The 24,967-nt window shown below is 48.0% G+C and overlaps 1 protein-coding gene across 2 annotated transcripts in view; it reads left to right on the top strand.

The window, feature by feature from the left end:
• The first annotated feature begins 21,094 nt into the window (after positions 1 to 21,094).
• JCAD (junctional cadherin 5 associated) overlaps positions 21,095 to 24,967 on the top strand; it is a 60,157-nt gene continuing 56,284 nt past the window's right edge. For both annotated transcript variants that reach the window (XM_066551901.1, XM_066551885.1), the window contains exon 1: positions 21,095 to 21,225. The gene's annotated coding sequence lies outside the window, so the exon portion shown is untranslated. The remainder of the gene's footprint in view (positions 21,226 to 24,967) is intronic.

Raw genomic sequence — 24,967 nt, 5'->3', positions numbered from 1 at the left:
CAGTGAGGATGTCTCCAGCAGGGCAAGTCAGCGCAGGCTCTTTATACTCAGTTGAGGGAAAGAGGTACTTTGAGGATACATTTTTGTCACCTGTTTTAGACCTCTCCTTTAGAAGGAGAATTGCACCCCTAAAGTGCTTATTTTCTCTGCATTGCCTTCAAAGGGAGCCTAAAGGATAAGTTTAAATAATATCTGTGCTTAGTCAGATGCAAACCACCCAAGCAGGCAGAGATCCCAGCCTTCTGAATTCATCTCTGACAAACTCCCAAACCACTCTGAGAACCTCAAATGCTGTTTTAACAAACAGCTTTCACTCCTTGCAGTTATGCCCATCATACTTCCTCAGTGCCTCACAGCTTCCCTACCCCTTCCTGCAGTGGCTGCTACTGTGATTCACAAGATCCCACCACATCCCACCAGCCCAGCAGGCTCAGCTGGGGAGTGAGCTCCCTGCCCATGGCATTGCTGTGTTTTCAGGGGTTGTTTTCATTGTGTGCAGAGCTCCAGGGTCTGTTTAGCAGCTCCATGCTTGCAATGATGCTGGCAGCTAAATAAGCATGACCTGCTCCCAGGGGATGGCACATCTCCTCATCCCTTGCAAGACAGCTCTGCTGTTCTATCCCCCTGCCTCACCCAAACACTGGGATGCACTGAAGGCAGGGAATAAAAAGGGAGATGCTGTTGAGTCAAGGCCAGAAGGGATTTTACTGGTCTCTCAGAGAGAACAGTCTCACTAAAGGGAAAGTTTCTTGGATGGCTGGGTGAGCCCTGAGCAGAGATTAGTGCCTGGGAAAGATGGTTTCTGCAGGGAAACACCATCTGCCTGCTGGCACAGCAGTTGCATATCTGGCTTCCTCTGTGTGCCATGGCAGAGGCAGGTGGCTCTGCAGCTGCAGTGACACCACTGGTGGCTCTGCCCCTGCCCCCTGGGACAGGCACTGCAGCTGCTGGGCACTGGGTGTATCACTCCCACCCTGCTCTCCCTGGACTGTTATTTCCCCTCATCACTCTGTTCCAGGTGCTCTTTCTGGAGAGCTTTCTTCCTGGACAGCCTTTGTCTGCACCATTTATGCATACCTCAACCTCATCCAAAAATGCCTCCTCTCTCCTAGGCCTTCTCCAGGACACTGAGAACAAGGAGCAATCAAGTAGACCAACAGAGACCAAAACAAGAGGGTCTCATTTTCCTTCCCCTCATCAGCTCTTGGGACCATTAATTATTTCTGAAAATTCAGAGAAATCCTTGCTTGCTGTGGGGCTGTGTCTAGTTCTTTGCTGGGTCCCCAGAATGCTTCCCATTCCCATGGCAGCTCAGGGAAGGAAGAGAAGTTCTCTTCTTTCCCAAGCAGGAGTACCTGCCTGCACCTTAGCCCAGCCTCCAGGCAAACATCCAGTGCCTACATGCAGGGTTGGAATTGCCACCTCTGCAAAGCAGCTGAGAAACGTGCAGAGCAGGAGGGAGCACAAAAAAGACAAATTCTCTGTAAGTGGATTGTTCACATATTTGGAATGAACACCTGGAGAGATTGCTGACACCCCATCTATCCAGGCAGCTTTAGGCACTTCAGAGCAAACAGCACAGATCCAGCTGAGGGATATGTGCTTTTCCAGCCTACCCTGTCCCTGCCAGACCTGTCCCCTCCAGCCTTATTTCCCTACATCCTGCCTCCTCCAGCCCTATCCCTTGTTGACCTGTTCCCTCAGTCCTTAACTTCATCCTTGAAGACCTGTCTCTGATGTCTATTAGGTTCTCCCATTTAAATGGATAAAATGTGATGTACAGACACACAGTGTCAGATGGGCTCAGCTACCTGGGCTGGAGGTGAGGGGGGGCCTGGTGAGACATGGAGGATGGCCAGGGGGGAACCAGAGTGTCCCCTTTACCTGCAGGATGGGGTGAGGGTGATTTGGCTTTACCAGCTTGTGGTCTGATGGCTACTGGGGTTTAACATCCACCCCTGGGGGAAAGGGGCTTGGCTGAGGCTGACCCACAGCCAGCAGCAGAGAACAGAGCTGAGAGCCCTGCTGTAGCAGGGACTTGGGGTGGGCTGGCCCCCCCAACACTGCCATGGACACAGCACTGCCATGGGACACAGCACTGCCGTGGACACAGCACTGCCATGGGACACAGCACTGCCATGGGACACAGCACTGCCGTGGACACAGCACTGCCATGGGACACAGCACTCCATGGGACACAGCACTGCCATGGACACAGCACTGCCATGGGACACAGCACAGACACAGCACTGCCATGGACACATCACTGCCAAGGACACAGCACTCCATGGGACACAGCACTGCCATGGGACACAGCACTCCATGGGACACAGCCCTGCCATGGACACAGCACTGCCATGGGACACAGCACTGCCATGGACACAGCACTGCCAAGGACACAGCACTCCATGGGACACAGCCCTGCCATGGACACAGCACTGCCATGGACACAGCACTGCCATGGGACACAGCACTGCCATGGGACACAGCACAGACACAGCACTGCCATGGACACAGCACTGCCAAGGACACAGCACTCCATGGGACACAGCATGGACACAGCACTGCCATGGACACATCACTGCCAAGGACATGGCATGGACACAGCACTGCCATGGACACAGCACTCCCACGGGACAGGGCCCTGCCACGGGACACGGCATGGACATGGCACTGCCATGGACACAGCACTGCCATGGACACAGCACTCCCACGGGACAGGGCCCTGCCACGGGACACGGCATGGACATGGCACTGCCATGGACACAGCACTGCCATGGACACAGCACTGCCACGGGACATGGCATGGACACAGCTCTGCCATGGACACCGCACTGCCACGGGACACGTCACTGCCACGGGACATGCCATGGACATGGCACTGCCACGGGACACGGCATGGACACAGCTCTGCCATGGACACGGCACTGCCATGGGACACGGCCCTGCCATGGGACACGGCATGCACAGCCCTGCTGTCCTGTGCCCTACCACTTGTGCTCATGTGGGCAAGGAGAAACTTCAACCTGTTTGTATATTCATTTTGCTTCCAAAGTAATAATGGATATATATGTTAATATAAGACAACATCACTGTCACAGAACTGCTGGGGTTTTTTTGTTTTGTTTTGTTTTCTTCCTGGCCTGGCTTTGACAGAGATTCCTGTGTTTCTATTGAACATTTTCCCCATTAGTTTTACGACCAGTTCATCCCATACTGACTTTCCATCAACTGTGTCTTAGCTTTTGCTTTTACACAGTTCTCCCATAGCACAGAATTTCTTTAAGAGGTAAACAAAATCATCATTTTCTGCAGTTATTATTGCTGTTTTTTCCATATGTTATTCATCACTGATCCATGGGATAGTGAGTTGTTTTGTTTTAAAAACATGTCTATTGAGGTAAAGTTAAAAGGAAAGTAAACAACCTACTGGAGAAGATTCTTGAAGGCAATGAAGGTTCCCAACCAGTGATGCTTCTTTCTTTGCTAAGAAAATCTCCCCAATGAAACAGCTGTTGAGCACAAGTCTGGGGAAAGGCATTCCCACAGTCACCTCATAGTATGGATCTGGTAGGTCTGAGCCTTTGCTCTTCCAGCCATTTCCTTGCATGTGTAATTAGCATTGATCCTGAACTATAAAGCAGTCCTTAAGAAGGATAATAACTGCTAAGAAAATGGCATTGTTATTCACAAGTCTCTTCTGTGTGTCTTTCTCAAAGACAAATCTTAAGGCTTAATGTATGTTTCTATAAAGACATCACACCTCCTGGAATAACTGGGATTATTGAGAGTGAAGCTGTTAGTACAAGTCAATCCATTTTAGAAGATCCTCCTTTGCTGCAACACCTGGTGCAGAGCATGAACATGCTCATTGCAGGCACTGAGACATGGAGAAGGGCAGATGGTTTGGGTGAGGGCTGTAGAGAGCAGTGCAGACAGGAAAGGGTGGGTCAAGTGAGTTAAGAGCCAGCCTCGAATATTGATATGCACAATGTTCCTGTGCCAGCAGTGTGGCTGCCTGTCTCTGAGGCAGAGTCCAGAGGTGAAGGAGGTGAAGGACTCTCTCTCACATTTCCATTGAACTGCATCTATTGAAGGGCCTTTCAAGTCCATCCCAGCTGTCAAAGGCATTTTCTTTTCAGTTGACCCAAGCTCATAGAGTGCAGCAGCCTCAGGCTGAATCCCAGCTGAGAGCAGAGCCAGGTCAGTTATGTTACTTCAGTTTGTGATTGTCCTCATAAGTCCTTCATAAAATAATACAGCTGTATCTAAGGTAGCTTGTTGGTGACAATGCATGCTGATTTGTGAGGAAGGATTTTAATGCTAAAGGGATGATACAGAAATCCTCTCAGCAGGGAGGGCACAAGAACACACTATTGCTCTGTCCCTGCAGTCAGTGGGCTGGGTAGAGCTCCTTAGATGTTGGCCCTTCATTAGGGCTTGAGGCTGTTCCCTACACACCAGCTTTTCTCTTCCTCTGTCCAAAGTGACCAACAGTGGCACATTCCTTGAGAGATCCCCTGTCTGATGGGACCAGCTTGGGGTGGTGGCTTCCAGCTCACAGGCAGCAGGTCCATGAGCCCTGTGGTCACACTGACAGGGAGAGCAGGATTTCTTCAACAGCACAAGCATGTAGCACATGGGAAAGACAGTCAGTACCTTTGGTATAAGGCACTGAATGATCTGGCCTGCTGTCTAATTAATTTTCTATTTAATAGTAACAATGATAATTAATACTGGACTCATATTTATTATTTTTATGAGTAGAACAGAAAGCACAATACAGAAATGTTAATTTTTCTCATTTTATATATGGTGAAAGTGAAGCAGAGATGGGTGGAATGCCTTCTTCAATGTCACACTTCCATTTACTCTCAGATCTGGAAATAAAATATGTTTTCCAAGTCCTGGTCCAGCCTGGAGGTGCCAGGTCCCCTGATAGGGTTTTCTGAGTGCTTATGACTGCTTCAATGACTTTCCCATTGCAGCACTTCCAGAAACTGAAGGAAACCACTTCTGGGCCAGGGTTAACACATATCAGTCGAAGGTCACACTGAAAATCACCTTCTTGATAAGGATTTTCTCCAGGGGAGCTGGTAGAGTATCTCATGGCAGTGAACAGAGCAAGCCCTGCTCTCTGGAGGATTTACAGGCCCTCCAAGGACATGTTTCTATTCTGAAATGAATGTCAGGTCTTTTGCTTTACTAATGTATGCCCTATGCCACTACCCAAACACAAACCACCACATACATTTTTTTCTTTCATGATTCCTTATGCTGTGGTAGCCTTGATACCCCCTACTCCAACCACTCATTTTATTTCAGCTTCACTTTGTTTTTGCAGCCTCTTCACTCTTTCCCTGGCTCTTTTGTTTGAATTTGCTGTGTATCCTCAGATGTGTGTTCTGTAACACCTCTCCAGTTAGCATTTATGTTCATCCTGAGGCCATGAGCAGAGGGGGCTTTTATGGAGCTGCTCTTCTCTGTCCACTGGTACAACCTGAGACACTTGTCCAAGGTTGTCTGACCCTTGAACACCACCTCTGCAGCACTCCACATCACTGTCCCTGGGTTTTGTTGAGTTTGTCTAATGATGGCAAGACCACAGGGAAGCTTACTGCCCTGGAAGGAATCAAGGATGATTAACTGTAAGGGTATATTTGTGTATTTTTTCATACTGAGGTTTCCTGTATTTCTCAGATTTGATTAGCTGAATTGTTTTATAGAGGGAAAAAACATGCCAATTTCCATTTCAGTGACATAATACTTCCATCCTCTGTATCAATGAGTGAGTTGGTGCTTATCTTTTTGCCAGAACCAAAATTTTTGCAATATCTCTTTCAGACAAGGCTGTAATCCTGAAATACAACAAGTTTAAGCAATCATTTTGTAGCTGGATATTCCTTGATTCCCCTTAAAGGAGAGCTGGGGAACAGCTGGGAGAAAGTGGAGTAATTTCTGTATTAGCTATTAGCTAGCCAGAGATTTTTTCCTAGGGAAACTTTCCCACTTAAATAGAAAGCTGAAAACTCAGATTTTTTTCCTGCATCTTCCACTGAGAGTGAAGTGAAATGTAGGCATTAGTGCTGAATTGTTTTCAGTTTTTGTAATGGCTTAACATAAACAGCTTTTCCTGCTCCAAGACAGAACACTTGACAGCTGCTAAATACCACCCCTGCCAAAACAGGCCCTTGTCACTTCAGTCCTTATCCTGATAACCTCCCAGTTCCCAGCTGAATCATGAGTCCCATGCTGCAAGGGAGCCACTGCATGGCTCTCTGTGGTTCCTGTGTGTGGGCAGGCAGAGCAGCCTCTGCAGGGTGACACACTGGTGAGGAGAGCAGGGAGGCAGGAGGGTGTGGGGCTGGCAGCACATCTCACATGGCTGAGCACCTGAGCCACCTTCAGCCCCTGCAGCCTTTGGCACCATCTGCTGTCCACCCAAACCAGGCCATGCACTGGGGGAAATGGCTCCTGGTCCTGCAGGATTGGCTTCCTGACGTGGACACCAGGTGCCTCCAGCTGTCCCTGGCACAGGTTAACCATGGTGACACCCAGCTGAACTGACCAAGGACACCCAGCTGTCCCTGGCACAGGTTAACCATGGTGACACCCAGCTGAACTGGCCAGGTGACACCCAGATGTCCCTGGCACAGGTTAACCATGGTGACACCCAGCTGAACTGGCCAGGTGCCTCCAGCTGTCCCTGGCACAGGTTAACCATGGTGACACCCAGCTGAACTGGCCAGGTGACACCCAGCTGTCCCTGGCACAGGTTAACCATGGTGACACCCAGCTGAACTGGCCAGGTGACACCCAGCTGTCCCTGGCACAGGTTAACCATGGTGACACCCAGCTGAACTGGCCAGGTGCCTCCAGCTGTCCCTGGCACAGGTTAACCATGGTGACACCCAGCTGAACTGACCAGGTGACACCCAGCTGTCCCTGGCACAGGTTAACCATGGTGACACCCAGCTGAACTGGCCAGGTGACACCCAGAGCTGTCCCTGGCACAGGATAACCATGGTGACACCCAGCTGAACTGGCCAGGTGACACCCAGAGCTGTCCCTGGCACAGGTTAACCATGGTGACACCCAGCTGAACTGACCAAGGACACCCAGCTGTCCCTGGCACAGGTTAACCATGGTGACACCCAGCTGAACTGACCAGGTGACACCCAGCTGTCCCTGGCACAGGTTAACCATGGTGACACCCAGCTGAACTGACCAGGTGACACCCAGCTGTCCCTGGCACAGGTTAACCATGGTGACACCCAGCTGAACTGGCCAGGTGCCTCCAGCTGTCCCTGGCACAGGTTGACTGTGGTGACACCCAACTGAATTGACCTCCTCACATCCCAATAAGCAGCCAGGGTACCACCATCATCTGCTGCTTGTTCCCGCTGCTACCAGAAGGACTCAGACACCAGCAGAGTTGTGGCATCTCTGGAGAGAGGAGCTCTAAGGGCAGCTGCAGTCCTCTGCTGTCCTTCAGCTCGTGAGAAACCATGCATGAGCCCACATTATTTTAGGGGAGCGTCTGTCACCCCGCAGACAGAGTTTCCTCAGAGTGGGAAGGAGTCCTGTAAAGCACACTAGAAAGATCCTTCTAGCATGTCCTGCATTTCTGGGGCTGCTGCAGCCCCTTACAAGAGTCACTGAGGAGTGGGTGACCCTGACTCTGTGGCACCAGGCCCCCTTCCAAAACCACCTCCCACAGGGTGAGATTACCAGCCTGGCTGCATGGAGCTATCTCCAGAAGCCCTGCCAACAGCACACATGTATGTAATTTGCCCATTACACCAACAGCAAAAAGAAAATGCTGCTTGCTTTCTGCACCATTTTCCCCTGGTGTCCTCTCTCTGTTATTTTGTTCTTTTTCCTCAGAGTAGTCATTTAAGCAATTTCCCATCTCACATTGAAGTGAAGTCATTTTAAGACGGCTTCCTCCTGTTTAAATAAGAAGGAGAAAGAAAGGGGAAAGAAAAATATTTCTTGCTTTGTTTTGCTGTCAGTCCACCAATATGAACAAGTAGAAACTGTGTTTGTTGGAGATAAGTCCCTTCACCATTCTGGCAGGAGCACCTTGCTTGTAAAGGTACTGTCACTCTGCAAATCTGAGATACAGAATTGCAAGGCACTCCCATGAAAGCAACTGCCAGGCCAAAAATACCCAGCTGCTCTTCTTTCACCAAAGTTGTGGTGGTTACAAGCTTTCAAGCACAATATTTTCATTATATTGATATTTTCCAATACTGTGTTGAAATACATGGGTAGTTTAAAAAGCTGACCTTTATAAGAGGAATTGTATTTTTCAAAACTATGAATGTTATTCTGAAAGATCAGTAAATAAAATATTGAAGGAAGCAGTTCTGTTCATCAATGCAGGATGAAAACCATAAAAACAAACAGCCACCCTGCAGTACAGCTGCAGCAGCAGACACCAGCCAGGACACCCTCCCCAGGGGGCTGGGGATGCACAGGAAGGGATGCTCCTGCAGTGCTCAACACCTTTTTGGTCATCAGATGTGACCAGTGGGACCACTTGGCTTTTGGCCCTTTTTCTCTGGCCAATCAGCCTGGCCACACCTGCTTCTAAACTGGCTAAACTCCTTGGCTCCAGTTTCTGGGGCTTTTTGTTTTTTAATGTCACTGCTAATGGACTTCCCCAGGAGATGGGAGAGTGGAAGAATTTACATGGATAATGTTCCAGGAATACAGGATAGAGCAAGAACAGTGTTACTGCTCTTGCTGGGGTAGCCCAGGCCAGGCAGGGCTGCAGGCACAGCCCTCACCGTGACCTTGGACCAGGCTCTGCTCTCGTCAGCTCCTCACCTGCTGGATGCCCAGCACATGTCTGGGAAGTGCTCAGAGTTGGGCTAATGAGCACCACTAATGAGTGGAAGTTGAAAAAGAGCATCTCACTTCCCAGCTCTGGCTCTCAAGGCCTTTCCCCAGCCCTTCTTCCCTGCAGGGACCTCTGAGAGCAGCGGGAGGTGCTCGGGGCCATGAGGCCATGGCTGGATTTCAGCTCTTTGGCCAGGAAGAGCCAAACAGTGAAGGTGCTGCATCCCAGGGCAGGAAACCAGCTGTCTCCATCCACAGCTTCAAGCACTACCACAGCAACTAATTAGAGTTGTTTATTAGTGCTGCATTGCCCTGGCTGGGCATGTTGCAGACTGCAGCTGCTTTGGCCCTCCCTAGAGCCCAGGAAAAGCCCTGGAAGCAAATTGCCTTGCAGCATGCCCTGAGGGCCAGCCAATGCTGCCCCTGCAGGACCAGAGCAGATGGCCGAGCTTCAGACTAGGAAACCTCATGCAAAAAAATCACCTGTTCAAGGCAATGAGTAAGGGTTTTCACCTTCTCTGTAGTGAGATGCTTCTTGCTGTCTGGTGAGACCAGCCTTGCTGGGGATGCTGAAGCTGTAGAAGCTGAGAGTGATGCAGCAAAGTCCTCTCTCCAGTGCAGCCTGAGTGGGAGCTGGTGGTGTGAGCCCTCCATGCATGTTCCTGAGCCCCTCCCTGCCTGCAGCACTGGCTCCCCAGCATGGCCAGCAGCTCATGGGGTGCCCTTGCCTCCACACCAGGAGGCTGGAGCCCAGCAGGCACCACTCAACACAGACACCCAGCAGTGAGCCTGATGAGAAACACCCCATGCCACCAGGGCACCATGAGCACCACACTGCTCCAAAGATGGGCAGCACATCAATGGCAAATCTGCTCACACCACATCCACTGCCAGCTCTGCTCTGCAGTGACCACCAGCTGAGCGTGCAGAAGAAAATGCTCAGGAGAAATTAAAGATTTAAGCAAAAAATTTGGTTTTGTCTGACTGAAATGGGATAAAAGAGGATCCAGCATACATGTTCTTGATGAGAAGATGGCACTTTGGCTTTGTTTAAGGCAGGTCTGGCTTTCAGGAGACAGCTCCATGGGGTACTTGGGTGAGTGTAGCCTCTCTGCTCCTCCTGGGTAACTTGTGGTTTCTCACACACCTGCACTGTGTCCATCTCCCTCCCCAAGGGGGCTCCTGCCAAGTGCAAGGCACTGCTCTCACTGCACACCTTCACTCCTGGTGCAGCCCTGCCCTGGGCTCAGCCTCTGCCTGTCCCTCCCAGCAGAGCCAGCCCTGCAGCAGAGTGTGCCCTGTGCCACTCTGGCCTGAGGCTGGCTTGGGATGGATACATGGTGTGAGCTGTGGTTCACAGATTGCACATGGCCTGGGCTTTAGAGAGCCTCCTAACAGGCAGACAAAGGTCTCACAAGTGAGAGAGCACCTCACAAGCAATGGCAACCTGAGGGGGAAGCTGAGAATAATCATCCAACAGCTCTTTAATTTACCTCTGGGATTTTGATCCCCTTAGTTTCATATGTTTCAGCTTTTCTCCTCAAACAAGAGAGCTACTAATATTTTCCTTAAATAAACTTCACATAAGGCATTTTCACATAATCAGATTATTCCAGGAGCTGGAGAATTAGAGGAAAGCCAGAGCCTGTTCCATGAGGTGCAAACACGGAATCCCCCGAGCATCAGGGTGCTGTCACTTGGATAGATGGGAGGCACATTTTTGCAGGGGGAGGATTATCCTTCATTTTTAAGATTCACATTTTGATCTAGTTAGCCTCCTGAACATTTAGCAGCCCACCCCAGATTTTATCAGAGCCTCAAGGGACTGGTGGTGGGAGAGCAGTGAAGGAGGAGGACAACACACCATGGCAGCACAAGACTGCAGCAAATGGAGAAGAGAAGCTGTGAAAAGAGCAGGGTCACTGAAAGGACAGTGCTTGGATCCTGGCTGTGGCAGGGATTCTCTGTAGTTTGATGCTAAATTCTGTAACTTGGATTTGCCAGTGGTTTTGAGCAGCTATTGGTAGGACCACCAGCACCAGCCATATCACCCTCATCACTCTGCTGGGACCTTCTGAGGGAGCAGAGTCAGATGAACAGGCACAGGTCAAGAGTTGCTCTTTGAGTCATCAATCTGACAATGACATACAGTGTGTTTTAAAGGCAGCAATTTAAAACCTCCCAGGTTTCTGTTCCTTTAACTGTAAAATGGAGGAAACAAAGTATTTCAGTTAAAAAACCTGAAACTCAACTTTGGGTGACATATTGTAAAGCAATGCTATGAATAATCTCATATCTGTAGATACTTAGGAAATAAAACTATAAAGGAGCTGTGATCTTTGGTTTCCTAAGTTCAGAAATGACTTTATCTTCAGATTGACGCAGGCAACACTATGCTTCTTTTCCTTAAGAGGCATAAAGGGGCTGTAAAATGTAAACTGTGACTGTGACTATCTAATTAATGCAATTTCTTCTCTGTTATTTTGCTCATCAGTTGAGTCTAAATGGGAGGAGAAGGAGCAGGTTTGCTTTCAGGCAGCTTGGTTTCCATGGGACTTGGAGTGATCAATGAGTTCACATCATCACCACAGGAGCTGGTGTGGACTGGCTGTGGTCACATTTATGGCACTGCCTGGGTTGGCTAAAAAATGCACAGAGTTTTGCTGTCTTAATAGTCCAAAGCTGGTTCTGGTTCAGTGGAGGCTCCTCTTGGATTAATTTTCTTGTGAAAGCTATGCCAGCCTGCAGTGCATAAACAGTGGGAAGGTGCAGCACAGGGTGGGGCCTAGATTCTGTTGGATATTTTCCAGCTGAATGTTTGCTTGCATGTGAAGATACCAGTTGGCCAAAATGGGAATGTTCTCTGGGAATATGTCAATTTTGACAGATTGCAGCAGCCAGGGGAGTTAAATTGCTGTCATGGGGATTCCTGCTACAAAGCCCCTCAGCACCAAAGGGCTCCAGAATGCCAGCCCACACACCTGCAGGGCTGACAACAGCACCTGGTTTTGTTTAAGGTCTCCTCCCCACCCAGTAACCTTCCTAGGGAAGCCAGACTTCTGCAAGCAAACCAGACAAACATCTCTGCTTCCACACAACAGAGCTTTCCTAAGCTTCTTCAAATCTTACAAGTTTTCCCATGGTGGAAGTTTGTTTTTCTGGTCTGCCTCAAATACAAATCTTTTAAAAAAACCCCATTTATAGCTAATTCTGGAATACCAGCACACAGAGATGCATGAGAATCATCAATGGTTAACTGCTTTGCTTCTGAGAATTCATAACAAATTCAAACATATCTCCTTCAAAGGAAGACAAACAAAATGGAAAAAAAAAATAATGAGACCAAGGAGACAAATCTGAACAATAATGGAAAATGTTGTGTGGGCCTGAATTTTGGCAGCACACTACCTTGCCTTCCTGTCCTTGGACATCCTTGGACTGGGGCTCCCTCACATCTGGGCAGGGGAGACACCAAGCAGCAGTGGGGAGCAGCAGCCTGGCTTTGTGCCCACAGAGCCAGGGGTGCTCTGAGCTCTGTGGTGTCTCACTCATCTCCTCCTGTGGCTGAGGACAGGCTGTAGTGGTTTTTCACCCCATCTGCAAACAGGGATCAGGATGCTGGCTAAGGCTGCTGCTGACCCTGCTGTGACAACGTCACATCTTCTGGAGCCTGGCCTAATTCATCTCATTTGAGCTGCCAAGTAGTTCTCAGAGGGTAAAAGCTTCAAACTGCTCCTGTCTTAAATTGGTTTGAAGAGATTTGCTAAAAGCAAAAGACTTTGTATCCAGGCTACTGCCTGCATACAGCCCAGAACAGCCTGACAGGGCTTTTTTTATAGAGAACTGAAATGCACTGCAAAGGGGATGGTAAGGAATGAAATCCACATGGATTGTTACTTTACAGTTTAAAAAATCCAGCTTCAAACTCAGGAGCATCCATACAAAGGGTTAATACACAAAACTAAGACATTTGCACCTTGGTGTTGCTCAGGTAAATGTTCACACTTCTGTCTTCAGAGACACTTCTGTGTGATGGGAAATGTCACTGCATCACTGTCCTTGTGCAGGGGTCCTCCCTGAGTATGTCTGGCATGGTAACTTGGCACTGAAAACTGGGATTGCAGTGGCAGCAAGGGGGCAAGCACAGGAGTGTGGCTCCACCATCCATGGAACATGGATGCAGATGTCAATATTTTTGGGATGCCTTCTCCATACTGAACAGACCAGCATGAAGTATGAGTGCCCAGACTGAGACTGGTGGCTTTCTGTGAGTTTTCTGACTTGCTGCAGCGAGGTGAAAGCAGAGCAGGCCATGACACAGGGCTGACCCTGATTCCACCAGCTGCCTTGTGATGAGCTCTGTGGCAGGCAGTGCCAGCACATCCACAGCACAGCCTCAGAGCAGGGCTTGGCCCATCCAGTGCCAAATGCCCTGGCTTTAGAAGAAGCTACTGGCACTTAAAACTTTCTACAATGCCCTCAAGATTTCAAAAATACTACTCTGTCAGGCCTGCAGGTTGTGTCTCTGAAGGATGGAGCTGGGAACTCATCTGACAAACAATGCATTATACTCCTTAATGCTACCTTGCTTTCTTGTAACTTCTGTTGGGAATGGTTACTATGAGCTTTTTGGCCGTAGTGCACATCTGAGTCTGATTATCAGAACTTTGCCAAAAAGTTCTTTGCCTTATTTTTCTCCTTTGCCTCTAAACACTTGTACATGGCCAGTCAGTGCACACCCAAGTGTGAGGCTTGGCTTTCTAGAATGCAAACAGGAGGGAATGAGTTTTGGTCTGCTAGGGGCAGTGCATCATTTGAGTACAATGACTCTTGCACCTTAGGTTGTGAGTAAGTTTCCACAGCTCAGGAGCAGTTCCAGCATCTGAGAAATCCTATGTTAATGTGAGTTTTAGGAAAAAAAAAAGGCTTGCTATGGCCATAAAATTGGAAAGTTCCATTTGCTCTGACCTTAAGTGCAGTTTCTCTCTACTTCCTGGGAACTCCTTGTATTTTGCTCCTTCTGATGCTTGCCCTAGAGAAAGCATGCTCATCCTTATTCATCTTCATTATTAAAAACCCAAAGAAGATTTACTCTGCCTTTTGCAAAAAATGTGCCTTCTAACCCTCCAAGTGTACACAGCAGAAATAGGTCCCAAACACTGAGGATCTTATAAGAGAAAACTGATTAAAGTGCATCAAAGAGGAATCTAACATGATGTTTTATTTCCCTTTCCAATGTCCTTCCTCTGAGCAGTTTACCTTTTTTAAGTTCAGTTCCTGCTGCCAACAGTGTGTATTTGTGTAGCAGGGGCAGGCAGATGCGTGCCAGAGGTTTGTGCCCTGCCATGAAAGACAGGTTAGAGGTCTCACCACCTGCCTTTGTGGTTGGAACAAAAAAGCCAGACCAAGGGCTGCAAGGAAAGATGGTTTATTTCAGCATACAGATGGGAATGGAGACAGAGAGGTGTGGGGATAAAATTTCCTAAGAACTTGGGTCTGCCAAGTGCAGGCAGGTTTTCAGAAGAGCTGAGCTTCCATTAGTAAGTAAAATAATGGGCTAATTTATCCAAAGAACTCTGGACAAGGGGAAATGAGATCTTTTGGGGATCTTGCCTCATGTAGTTACTATAACGACTTGGCTTTAGAGCCGAGTGTATGAAAATCCATCAAAGGTGATTTGCCAGAAGTGATGCAGGGAGTCTGTGATACATCTGGGGATCAAATCCTCATGTCTGAAACAAAGTACATTATTCAGGCCTCTTACTTGTTTGGGAAGGACAAGATTTAGCTCTGGATTAGCTGTCTTGCTTTAGAAGAACAGAAAAAAAAGGCAGCTCAAAGCAGATTGTGCAGATCCTTTGTGGCATTTTGATGTTTCCTGGGGTGATCTCTGTGACCAGGTTGGATGGGGCTCTGAGCAACCTGGGCTAGTGATGGTGTCACTGCCCACTGCAAGGGCTTTGGGACTAGATGATTTTTAAGGCCCCTTCCAACCCAAACCAATCTATGGTTCCATGATTCTCTCTAAGAGGAGATGTTGTCAGGGCTGATATGGCTGTAACAAGGCAAAGACAGCCCCACATCACCCTACCCACCCTGGACAGTGCAAAGGGCTTCAGGGCTCAGTACAGTTTTAGAACTTCCATAGACATTTAATAATTTTTGAGCAGATTCCTTGGGGCTGCTAGGTGAGATGAAGGCTTGGAGAATGCCTGTGAGCAGGTCAGTGAGGCATTTTCCCTCAAGTCTTGTAATATCACTTAACTTCTCTTGTGGAAAACAAACACAAAGCTTGATCATTGGGGTGGTGCCACACTTTCTGCCTTTTTATTCAGAAATATCTGTGGCTCAGCATTTCCTTCAGACAGGCTTTCACACTGCATCCTGGACAGCCACTTGGCTAGTTGTGACAGAAGTAATTGCAGGTAAGTAGCTGAAGGCAAGGCTGCAGTTCTGGATACACTAAAAAGAGACTTTTTCCCCTCCTTGCCACAAGAACACACTCTGCCTTGCTGAAATTATCAAGAGCTGTCACATGAAAACAGCCAAGGAGCCACTGAGGCCATGGCAGAGGACTGCAATTTCTGTCAGACCCACTCTTGTTTCCATGAACAGCAATTACTCCTTTTCCCAGAGAAGCAGCCATGGGGCCAGACCCACTCTCTTCCAGGTGGCTGGTTTTGCAATTTGCTTTCATGGCATAGAGTGAAAAGCCAAAATGACCACCAGACATAGGCTGTGGGGTGGCATCTTCCAATTAACGTGGCTCATTTTGCAGTCCATGGTCCTGGGGCCTGGCAGAGTCCCTGGGCTCCTGCCATCAGGGGTGTGAGAGAAACAAGAAAACCACTGTCATTACCTAACAAGAACCATCACACCTTTCTCTGAATACCAGTATTTTCTTAAGGTTAGGAGAGATCTCTGCTGTTTTCCTCATTAGCCTCTATTTTCCGGACCTCTGAAACCCTATGTTCCTTTCAGCCTACATTTTCCCTGTTTTCTCCACAATGTGCCCAGACACCTCCATCTGAACAAGGATTTGTTATTTGTCTCATTGAATGCTCATTATAATTCTGTGTCGTTGAATCCACCAGCTAAACCAGGGACTTCATGCTGACATCCTGCAGCTGGACCCCAGTGTGGGGCTCTCCAGCTGGGCCCCAGTGTGGTGCTGTGGGGACACAGCTGCCTCACCTTGGTCTGCACCAGAATCTGCTCCAGTGCCTGCAGCACCTCCTCCTCCTCCTCCTTCCTCAGTGCCCCTGGTGTCTGCAGGGCTGTTCCTCTCACACACTCTCTCACTACCCTCTCCTCTGTTATTCCAGGCAGTTTTTCCCCTTCTTAAATAATGTTATCCCAGAGGCACTACCCATTGTCACTGATGGGTCCATGGCCAGTGGCAGGTCTGTCCTGGAGTCATTTAATCCTTTGCTCCTTTGCAGAGTCCTGCAGTTCCCTGTGACCCAGCACTCCAGGGGAGCAGAGCCTGCACCATTTCAGGTGGTTTGTGATATACTTTAGTTTGTGATGTACTTTAGTTTATTATATACTTTAGTTTATGATATACTTCAGGGTTTCTCCAGTACTCCCATACTAACACTCAACACAGCTTCAGAGGTTTCTGCCCTGTGAAATGAAGCTGATTGTTGAAACAGGGCTAAGATGTGAAACTTAAACCTTCCTCCACAAGTGTTCATTCCAGAAGGAGATGGATTTGAAGCTGTTCATCATGCCAGAGCCATGGCAAAGCCTGCAGGGCCTGGCTGTGGGGCTCAGCCCACACCAGCATGTCCCTGCCCTTCCTCAGCACACCTGAACCTCCTGGAGCCAGGCTGGGGGTGCCCCCCTCCCCTGGACCTGCCACCTCCCCATGGCTGCCTGGGGCTCTGTGCAATGGGCTGTATCCCACACAACCCTGAATGAGGGTCAGAGTCTGAATGCCATTAACTGGGAGATCCTTCTTGATGGGTTGGGAGCAACTTCTTCGTGGTAGGGGGAAGACCTGCTGGGTTTGGAAAGGGGAAGCAAAGCCCACGTAGGGTCAATGGCTGTCAGAGCCCGCCAGTGCCCATCAGCAGGACCTGGAACCCCCCTTTTCCCCTTGGGCTTGTAACAAAGGTGCCCACACCTCATTTAAGGGGAAGCTCTTTGGTGGAATTGCCTGGATTAACCTGCAATTAACTGTAAATTTGTGTCATTTTAGCTTGTCCTGTCTTTTGGTGTTTTATGTTCACTGATGGTCATGGTTGGTGGAATTTTAGGAATAGAACAAAACAGAAGGAAACAGTGCAATCTAGAAAGAAAATAATTCAGATGCACGAAATTCACTTATTTCCCCTGCTTTTTCTTTTTTTTTTTTTTTTTAGTTTTGACACCTATGGCAGTTTTGTGTCTTATTGTGCTTGATATGGTGAAGTGCTGGTTCAGGGCCTCAGTCCATGGAGCGGTTTGACTAAAGAAAACATTTGCTTTCTTTTACAACAGAAGTACCAGATGTCAAAACTGTAGAGCAGAAGTGTCCAAATTGTGGTCTGTTACCATTCCCAATGGGCTCCTTTCCCCAAAAGCTCATGTTTTCTAGATCAAACACAAAGTTGTTTTGTGTGAATCCTAATGGAAGATCTTTTAGCAGTGTGGATCGGCAATATCACTTCTAGAAGATGTTCCCAATTCAAAAGAAATAGAAACTTTTTACTTCCAGTTTTCACTATATAAAAAAGGGAGAAAACTTGCAAAATAAATTAGCAACTACTCAAGTTCCTTTAACATGTAATTTCCCATCAACAATGTCCATTACAGTGTCTTCATCTCATTATCTCAGAAGGAGTGGCCAGCGTAGGAGTTCTTGATGCTGCAAAATTGTACTTCATTGTGCAGTTTATTGTGCAGTTTACTGTGCTTCACATTTCCTTTTGTTTGTTGCCCAATTCATAGAAATGCTGACTGGAGTGCAAAACTGAATCCCTAAATAGGGATGTGTTTTATTCTGCAGGCTTTAATGGGAGGCAGGTGAGCACAGCAGCTTCCAGACCTCAGCCAGTGATTACAGAAATATCCAGCCTTGCATGAGGCTGCTGAAAGGGAACGCTCCTCTCACAGGCCAGGAATGACTTGTTGCTGTTTATGCTTGGGAAACAGCCATTCCAGCTTGGAACCATGATGAAGAGAGAGGGAACTGCAGGGCTGCCTTTGTTTTGGAGGCAGAGTGTTTGTGGTCTGTACTGCAGCAGGTACATCAGGCAGGGAGCAGGTCTGAGCTGCCTCAAGGTACAGGGGCAAAATACAAAACATCACCAATAAGCAGGCCTTTGACTTCCAGATGCTGGATGCTGTGACAGAGTCGAACTCTGGCAAAGGTTTCAAACTGAAATATTGGGGTTTCTTTGCAAAATAATGTGAACTTGAAGGAACTGGAGGTGAATTTGTGTTCAGCTTGTTGACTTGTCCAGGAGAACAAAGGAAACACTAAACTCATCCCTCTGTTAGTACTTTTGTCCACACCCCAAAAAAACAGGAGTTATGTGGAATGCTGAAATGTCTTGCCTTGACATCTCAGAAATGAAATTCTAAATTTCCTCTATGTTTGTTTTTAAAGTGCTGTTTCTTTGTAAATTGAGCACAGGCTGACCTAAGAGATAAGCTAGAAATACCAAACCATGCATTGGGATCGAAAGCTTTCACTTAATTCAAAATTATTTTTGCTTTCCCTCCTCCCAGTTTTGTGTTTTTAGTTTCTCTGGAAAAATGGACTCTTTTCAGGTCAACCTGCAGAGCAAAGTCTGCTGGCCTCTCTTCCTCCTGCTGTTTCCTTTTGAAACAGCGAAATGAAAATGAAAAATATACCCATCTGCAGGACAGAAACTTTCTTTGTACGCACAGAATCCCCCATCCAGGTGCAGCAGGGACCACAAGAGAAGTCCTCTGTGGCAGACTGCAGCATTGTGGTGCAGGGGTCTGGTCCCTCAGTATCTGCAAACTGAGAGACCTGGGCTCTTCCTGCTGGAGCTTCCTCCCTGCCCCTGCCCTGGGAGCATTTCTCATGCCTGCTTTCCTTGTGGGGTCCCATGCAAGGGTGAGGTAGAGCCTGTAGCTGGAAAACATCTGTGGGATTGATGTTATGACAATTACAGCCAAGGAAAGCCACCTTGGGTGGAGTGAGCTGCTCGGGTGGTGGAAGGAGGAGTTGGTTCATGATCCAGAGGTAAGCTGATGGGCGGCTTGGGGACATTTTGTGTCTAGCTCAGGTGCACATCTCTGCCTGTGGCACAGATGCTTGGGATCTGCTCTGGTTTCAGCTGGGATAGAATTGGTTTTCTTCCTAATGGAGGGTACAGTGCCATGTTTTGGATTTAGTATGAGAATAATGTTGATAACACACTAATGTTAGTGGTTGCTGAGCAGTGCTTGCACTAATTCAAGGATTTTCAGTTTCTCATGCACGAGAAGCTGAGGGAGCCATGGCTGGGACAGCTGACCTGAACTGGCCAAAGGATGTTCCAGATCATAGGATGTCATGCTCAGAGTGTAAACTGCAGAGAGCTGGCTGGCAGGGGTCAATCACCAGCAGGTGGTGAGCAATTGTATTGGGCATTTTCCCTACTATTACCATTCTTAAAAAGAAAAATTGATTTCAGTTATTAGACTGGCCTTAACTCACAGATTTTGCCCTTTTCTGATTCTTCTCCCCATCCCACTGTGGAGGCTAGGGGCAGGGAGTGAGAGCTTAGTACTCAGTTGTTGGTTGGGGCTAAACTACAGCAGGTTACCAATTTGCCCACAAAACCCCAGGCTCAGGGGAGCCAGGGTGAGCCATGCATCAGGGGAAGCTCAGGGAGCTCAGTCTAAGCTCTGAGAAGCAGGCTGGCATCTCTGGAGGTGCCTCAGTCCCCTGGGGAGCCTGCAGGCTGAGCTGGGTGCCAGGCTCTGAGCCTCTGCTGCTGTTACAGACACCAGAGCTGTACAGAAACTCTCTCAGCTGTTTCTGGGTGACCCAACAAGCTGAGATCCCAACCAGCACCCACGAGCTGGGCTGCTGAGGGACAGGAGCCAGCCAGGCTGCTGCTGGATGCTCTGCTGCCTTCCTCCTGCCCAGCAGCGGCCCCCATCCTCCCCATCCTCCCGATGCTGCGGGCCAGGCTGGGAGGTCTGCCCGCGTTTTTCAGAAAGGATGATTACATCTGCAAAGCACCCGGGATGAAGAGCGTTATGTAAGTGTAAGATAAGGTTATTTATAGAGCCAGGTTTTATCCAAAATGGAATTAAACTTGTGTTCCTGAAGCCTCTGCTGTCAAAGACAAATTGGAATTTGTCCACTAGCTTTGCATTCAAATTGTTTTTCTCAGATCATCCCAAAGTTTAAGAATGTGTTTTATTTACAAATTATACATCTCAGAAAGTGAGGAAATCTCTTTTCCATCAGCTCTGATGTGGCCATGTGAGCCTGGGCAGTGGCCACGGAAGCCTGGGCCATAGTCAAGCTTTGCAATCACATCAGCTGTGACACTGAAGTACCATAAACCAGGAAAGGAAGGCAGAGTTTGAGCTGGGTTAAACAACAAAACCACAAATAATTGTCCTAGGCACAATATTTTGCCTGCATTTAACACTCTCTGTAGCAATCCATGAGCTGCAGGAGGGTTATATCCAGCTTGTATCCCTGTTGGAGGTGGCACTAGTTCAGTGGGTTAATGTTTGTGCTCCTGCAGAACTACAGATACTGTGACCTTTTAAAATCATGCATTATTAACTTAGAGAGCTTTACTTGAAATATTAGAATCAAATCCCTCATATCTGTACTTTTTACAAGCCATGAAAATGCAAATTTCTGGGATGCCTGCTGAAATCCATGCTAACAGGTGTTAGGAATATTGTTTTATGAGGTACAATACCTTGCATAGGTTAGTTTGTGGAGTTCATCTGCTGCCCCTCACTTGTCATAGTATCTAGCATGAAATTCCACACATGCCTTTTATTTAGGAAAGAACACAAAAGTATGTTATCTTATTCCTCTGGAATTTTCCACAGTTATTTAGCATGTTAGTTTAAGCATAATTGGTTAGTGGGCTCTTGAAATCTATATCTTAGCTGTGCTTATTTACATCAGGCTAAAAGTAGTTCATTTCAGTTGAGGTAAATGTGAAGCATTAGATTGCAAACGTACCTAATCCATCTCTCCTCCCCCATGACTAGAAATCCTGTGGTTAAAATAACACAGCCTCTATTCAGAGCACAAACTTAGAGCTGTGAGCAGGAGCAGGCTCGGGATTTAAACAACTCTCAGCAGATGAGTCTGTTCACGGGTCTTCCTCGGGTTTGTTTTTCATCCTACTTTTGATCCATGAGAGGAAGAAGCCAGGCTCTCTCCTCTGGGCAAGCAAGGTAAAGATTTTCTGCATTCTGTCTACGGTTGCATGCGCTTGTAAAGGAGCTTATAAACACGATTGCAAAAGGGCTGTTGCAAAAGCAATTGTAAAAATGTTGCTGTTATAGAGCAAGTGTTTGGCAAATGGCTTCACAATCTTGCAATGTTAGTCTGGTCTCCTGGCTATTTCCACACGACAGTGAAAGGATGAAATGATAAATCTTGCACAGAGAAGGAAGGAGCAGTGATTCTCCATCACACACCAGAGAAGCTGAGCCTGTAGGAAATAGCAAACCTGGGAACTGCTGTCATCCAGCCAGGCTACAGCAGAACTGGCATTTTGCTAACTGCCAGGTATAGTCCCTCCTGGGTTTGTCCAGCTGCTGTAATCCCGTTTGGGAGGCTGAGGCTGTGCTGGAGGATGGCACTGAGTCTGTTTACTGAGGATATGCTAATGCTGCTCCAGCGTGACTCTTACAGGAACGGCGGATCCGTGCTTTCAGGAATGTTTGGATGCGGCGTGCCAGATAATTAACTGCTTTTCTTTCCTCTTACTGCTTTCCAAGTCACAGGGGATGTAGAAAAGCATCATCTTTCCTTGAATCCTTATTTTATTTGAAATCCAGGAAACAAGCGTGATGTCTGTGCTGATGCCCGTGGAACTGCACTCCCAGCGCCAGGGTCTGTTAACTCTGCCAGCCCTGTGCTGCTTTTCACAGGGGATCCCGAGTACCTCAGCAGCCCTCCTGCACCCGATGTTCAAAGGCAGAGGGTGGCACTGCTGGGGGGAATATGGAAACACCCGTTACTCACATTTTTGCTTAATTTAAAATAATGCTGCCCTTCCCTGCCCCAAGGCACGGGACAGTATTGATTGCGTTGGGATTACTCTCTCCTTCCATCGGGATAGCACAAAAAATGCTGCTCCAAGTGCTACCTGTCCTGTACGGGAGAAAGCCTTGTTTTGCTCACAGAGATGCTCACTTTCCCCTTCTTCTGCTTTCCACTCCTTTTTTTTTTTTCTGTCTGGTTTCCCATTGTCCTGTGTGCAGTCACTGGCCACCCCGGTCCCCGCTGTCGCACAGTCATGTCACTCCCCATGGCAGCATGCTCTCCACTCCTGCTGGGCCAGAGGAGAGGGGGACACGCCAGCTCCTCTCAGCACGGAGCTGCCACGCTGTGGGGAAGCTTTTGAACTGGAAAAGGTGCCCTTGTCCCTTGAGCCAGCAGTGCTGCTTTGTCCTGGGGGAGAAATGCAGCGTTATCACTTGGGTGCCCGGCTCAGGGAGGGACAAGCAGGGCTGCAAGGAACACAAACACACCTCTTTTCCTGATTCTCTGAGCACACCACGGCAGAGAGGCAGCTCAGAGAGAGAACATGTGCAAAACAAAGAAATGCGGTCAGGCAGGAACTATAAAATTCCAATATAGAAAGTGGAGCTGATGTCATTTTAAAGTCCTAAGCAGTGCCAAGAATTCTAAGCTCTGTATCAAGATTCAGTGCAAAACCCCCACAAACTCACAAGTTGTTCTTGTGGAAAAATTAACTTTTATGGAAAATATGCATGGGAACATGCCAGAGGAGTGTGTTGTTTTATTTCCTTTATTAATTTTGAATACATTAGTTCAGAGAGCAATCCCATTTTAGCATCAGCTGCCTCTATCCAAGAAGCAGAAGCTCACACACACAGCTCACAAATACTGGAGGCGAGGGAGCTGTGTTTTCCTGTATGATCAGTTGTTAGATGGAAAGAGCTGCTCGAGTAGGAAGGGGTGTGGGAAGGCTCAGTGGGATGACTGACTTAAAGCTTTTTTCCTGGTGACATATCTGAATCGTGATCAGATGCACCTGAATGGAGCAGCATCATCAGCTATTATAATGCTGAGTGCGTCAGAGGTGGGATTGCTGCAGCTCCTGTGGTAAAGGTTACTCATCTCTGTCCTGCTGCAGGACCGCCTTCGCTGTTGCTTGTAACTTTGTCAGACTTGAAAAGTTTAGACTGAGCTCTTCCAACTTGATTGTCTGCCTTGGGATAAGTTCTTTTCTGGAAAATTTCAGCCAAAACTGTCCAGCCAGTTTTGTCCATTCCAAGAATGAGCAAGGGAAAAAGGAATTGTTGTCCAACTGGAAAAAAAAGAAAGGAAGAAACAGGAGGGGGGAATCTGGTGATCCTTTTTTTGGATAGTTCTTATCCCTCTGTGCTCTGGAGTTGAGATCTGAAATTTGGCAGCTTTCTGCTAGGAATGTGATTTTTTTTTTAAACTTTGTAAATCTCCTCCAATTTGGCTTAGTGATAGCCTTTGAAGGGAGAAAATAGCAACTTCTTAGGGATGTGCTAAGGCTGAGCAGTCAAAATCTGCTGAGATTCCTTCCCACATGAGTGAGCTCAGGCCAGCATCCCAGCAGCTCCCAGTGCTGACCCCAGTGCTCCTGTGCAAACAGTCAGTGCTACCAAGCTCCTGCAGATCCTGGTTCTTCCCCACAGCGTGACAGGGACTCAGGTCCTCTCTCTGCAATCCAAGAGTCATCCCAGCTCGAGGAGCAGAATGAAGATGGGCTCTTTGTGTAGTGCTGCTCAGGGCAGAGTTGATGGTCAGTGGAAAGGGAGGCAGGGAACAACACTGATACTTTCCTGTCACAGCCTGGTGGCAGACAGGGACCCGGGCAATGCTGGGCTAAGCAAAGACCTGGTACTTGGATGCTAAAGCTGGAGGGATGCATGAAATGGTTTGAGGAGTACATGGCACAAATGAGGAGTACATGGCACAAATGAGGAGTCAGGAGGCTTTGGGAACAGGTCAGGAAGGTGTATGTCAAGGTGTGAGCCATAGGGAGAGTCCAGGCACGCCAGAGCTTGATATGAAACCTCAGCTGCCCCATTCTTCGTCCCTTTTTGAGAATATGAGTGCTACCTCAGAATTTGCTTCAGTCCTGCTCTCCCTGCAGGGTCTTCTGTGCCAGGTCTTGCTGAGGCTGTCCCCAGTCTGCAGCCAGTGGCTGTGGGTGCCCCACTGTCTGCACGTGCCAAAAGGCCCTGCTCCTGATGTCCACTCCTGGGATGGGAGCTGGTGGGAGCTCTGCCTCCAGAATGTCCAGTGTGCCTCATGATGAACACTCCTGCACAGCCCCATGGCTGTTGGTCACCCTGTGGGGACAGCTGAGATGGGTGACCGAGATCCTGATAAAATAGTGCCTGGTGCAGTCAAGCTGTTGCTTACATGCCTGTGTCTGTTTCCATTTTATTCAAATGGCTAAAGAACCACCACTCTTGACAGAAGTACTAGAAGAACCCAAGTACTACAGGGAAATGTGTCATTATAGTTCCAAGTTTTGGGAAAGTCAGTCATTTTTATTTAGGAGAAGTTGGGAAGAAAATAAAGCCTAGGACTGCACTGAACTCTAAGGGAAAAAACCAAAATTCTGTAGAATATCTCCAGGGAAAAAAGTCCATCCAGTACTACAGGATAAAGCTGAGACCTCTGGCAAAATATTGCGTGTTCATCTAATTAACAATTGTACCATAACACATAGCACAAAGGAGGCCTAATTCTGGCATCTCTTGCCTCATGGATTTTTCAGTCATAGCAGTATTCTAACAGCCTATTTTTGTATGCAATGCATATGCAACATTGGAGACAGATGGCAAAATCTCAGTGCTCATTGTGACGTGATTTCCACATCCAAAGGTAGGAGCTGCAGCCTGCTTGTTTCCACTCCTGCTGCAGTGGCAGGGAAAGGTGGTTTTCCTCACTTCTTTT

This window comes from Molothrus aeneus, chromosome 1 (assembly GCF_037042795.1).
Source record: "Molothrus aeneus isolate 106 chromosome 1, BPBGC_Maene_1.0, whole genome shotgun sequence".
NCBI classification, from domain to species: Eukaryota; Metazoa; Chordata; class Aves; order Passeriformes; family Icteridae; genus Molothrus; species Molothrus aeneus.
This window is presented reverse-complemented; position numbering and strand designations above follow the sequence as displayed.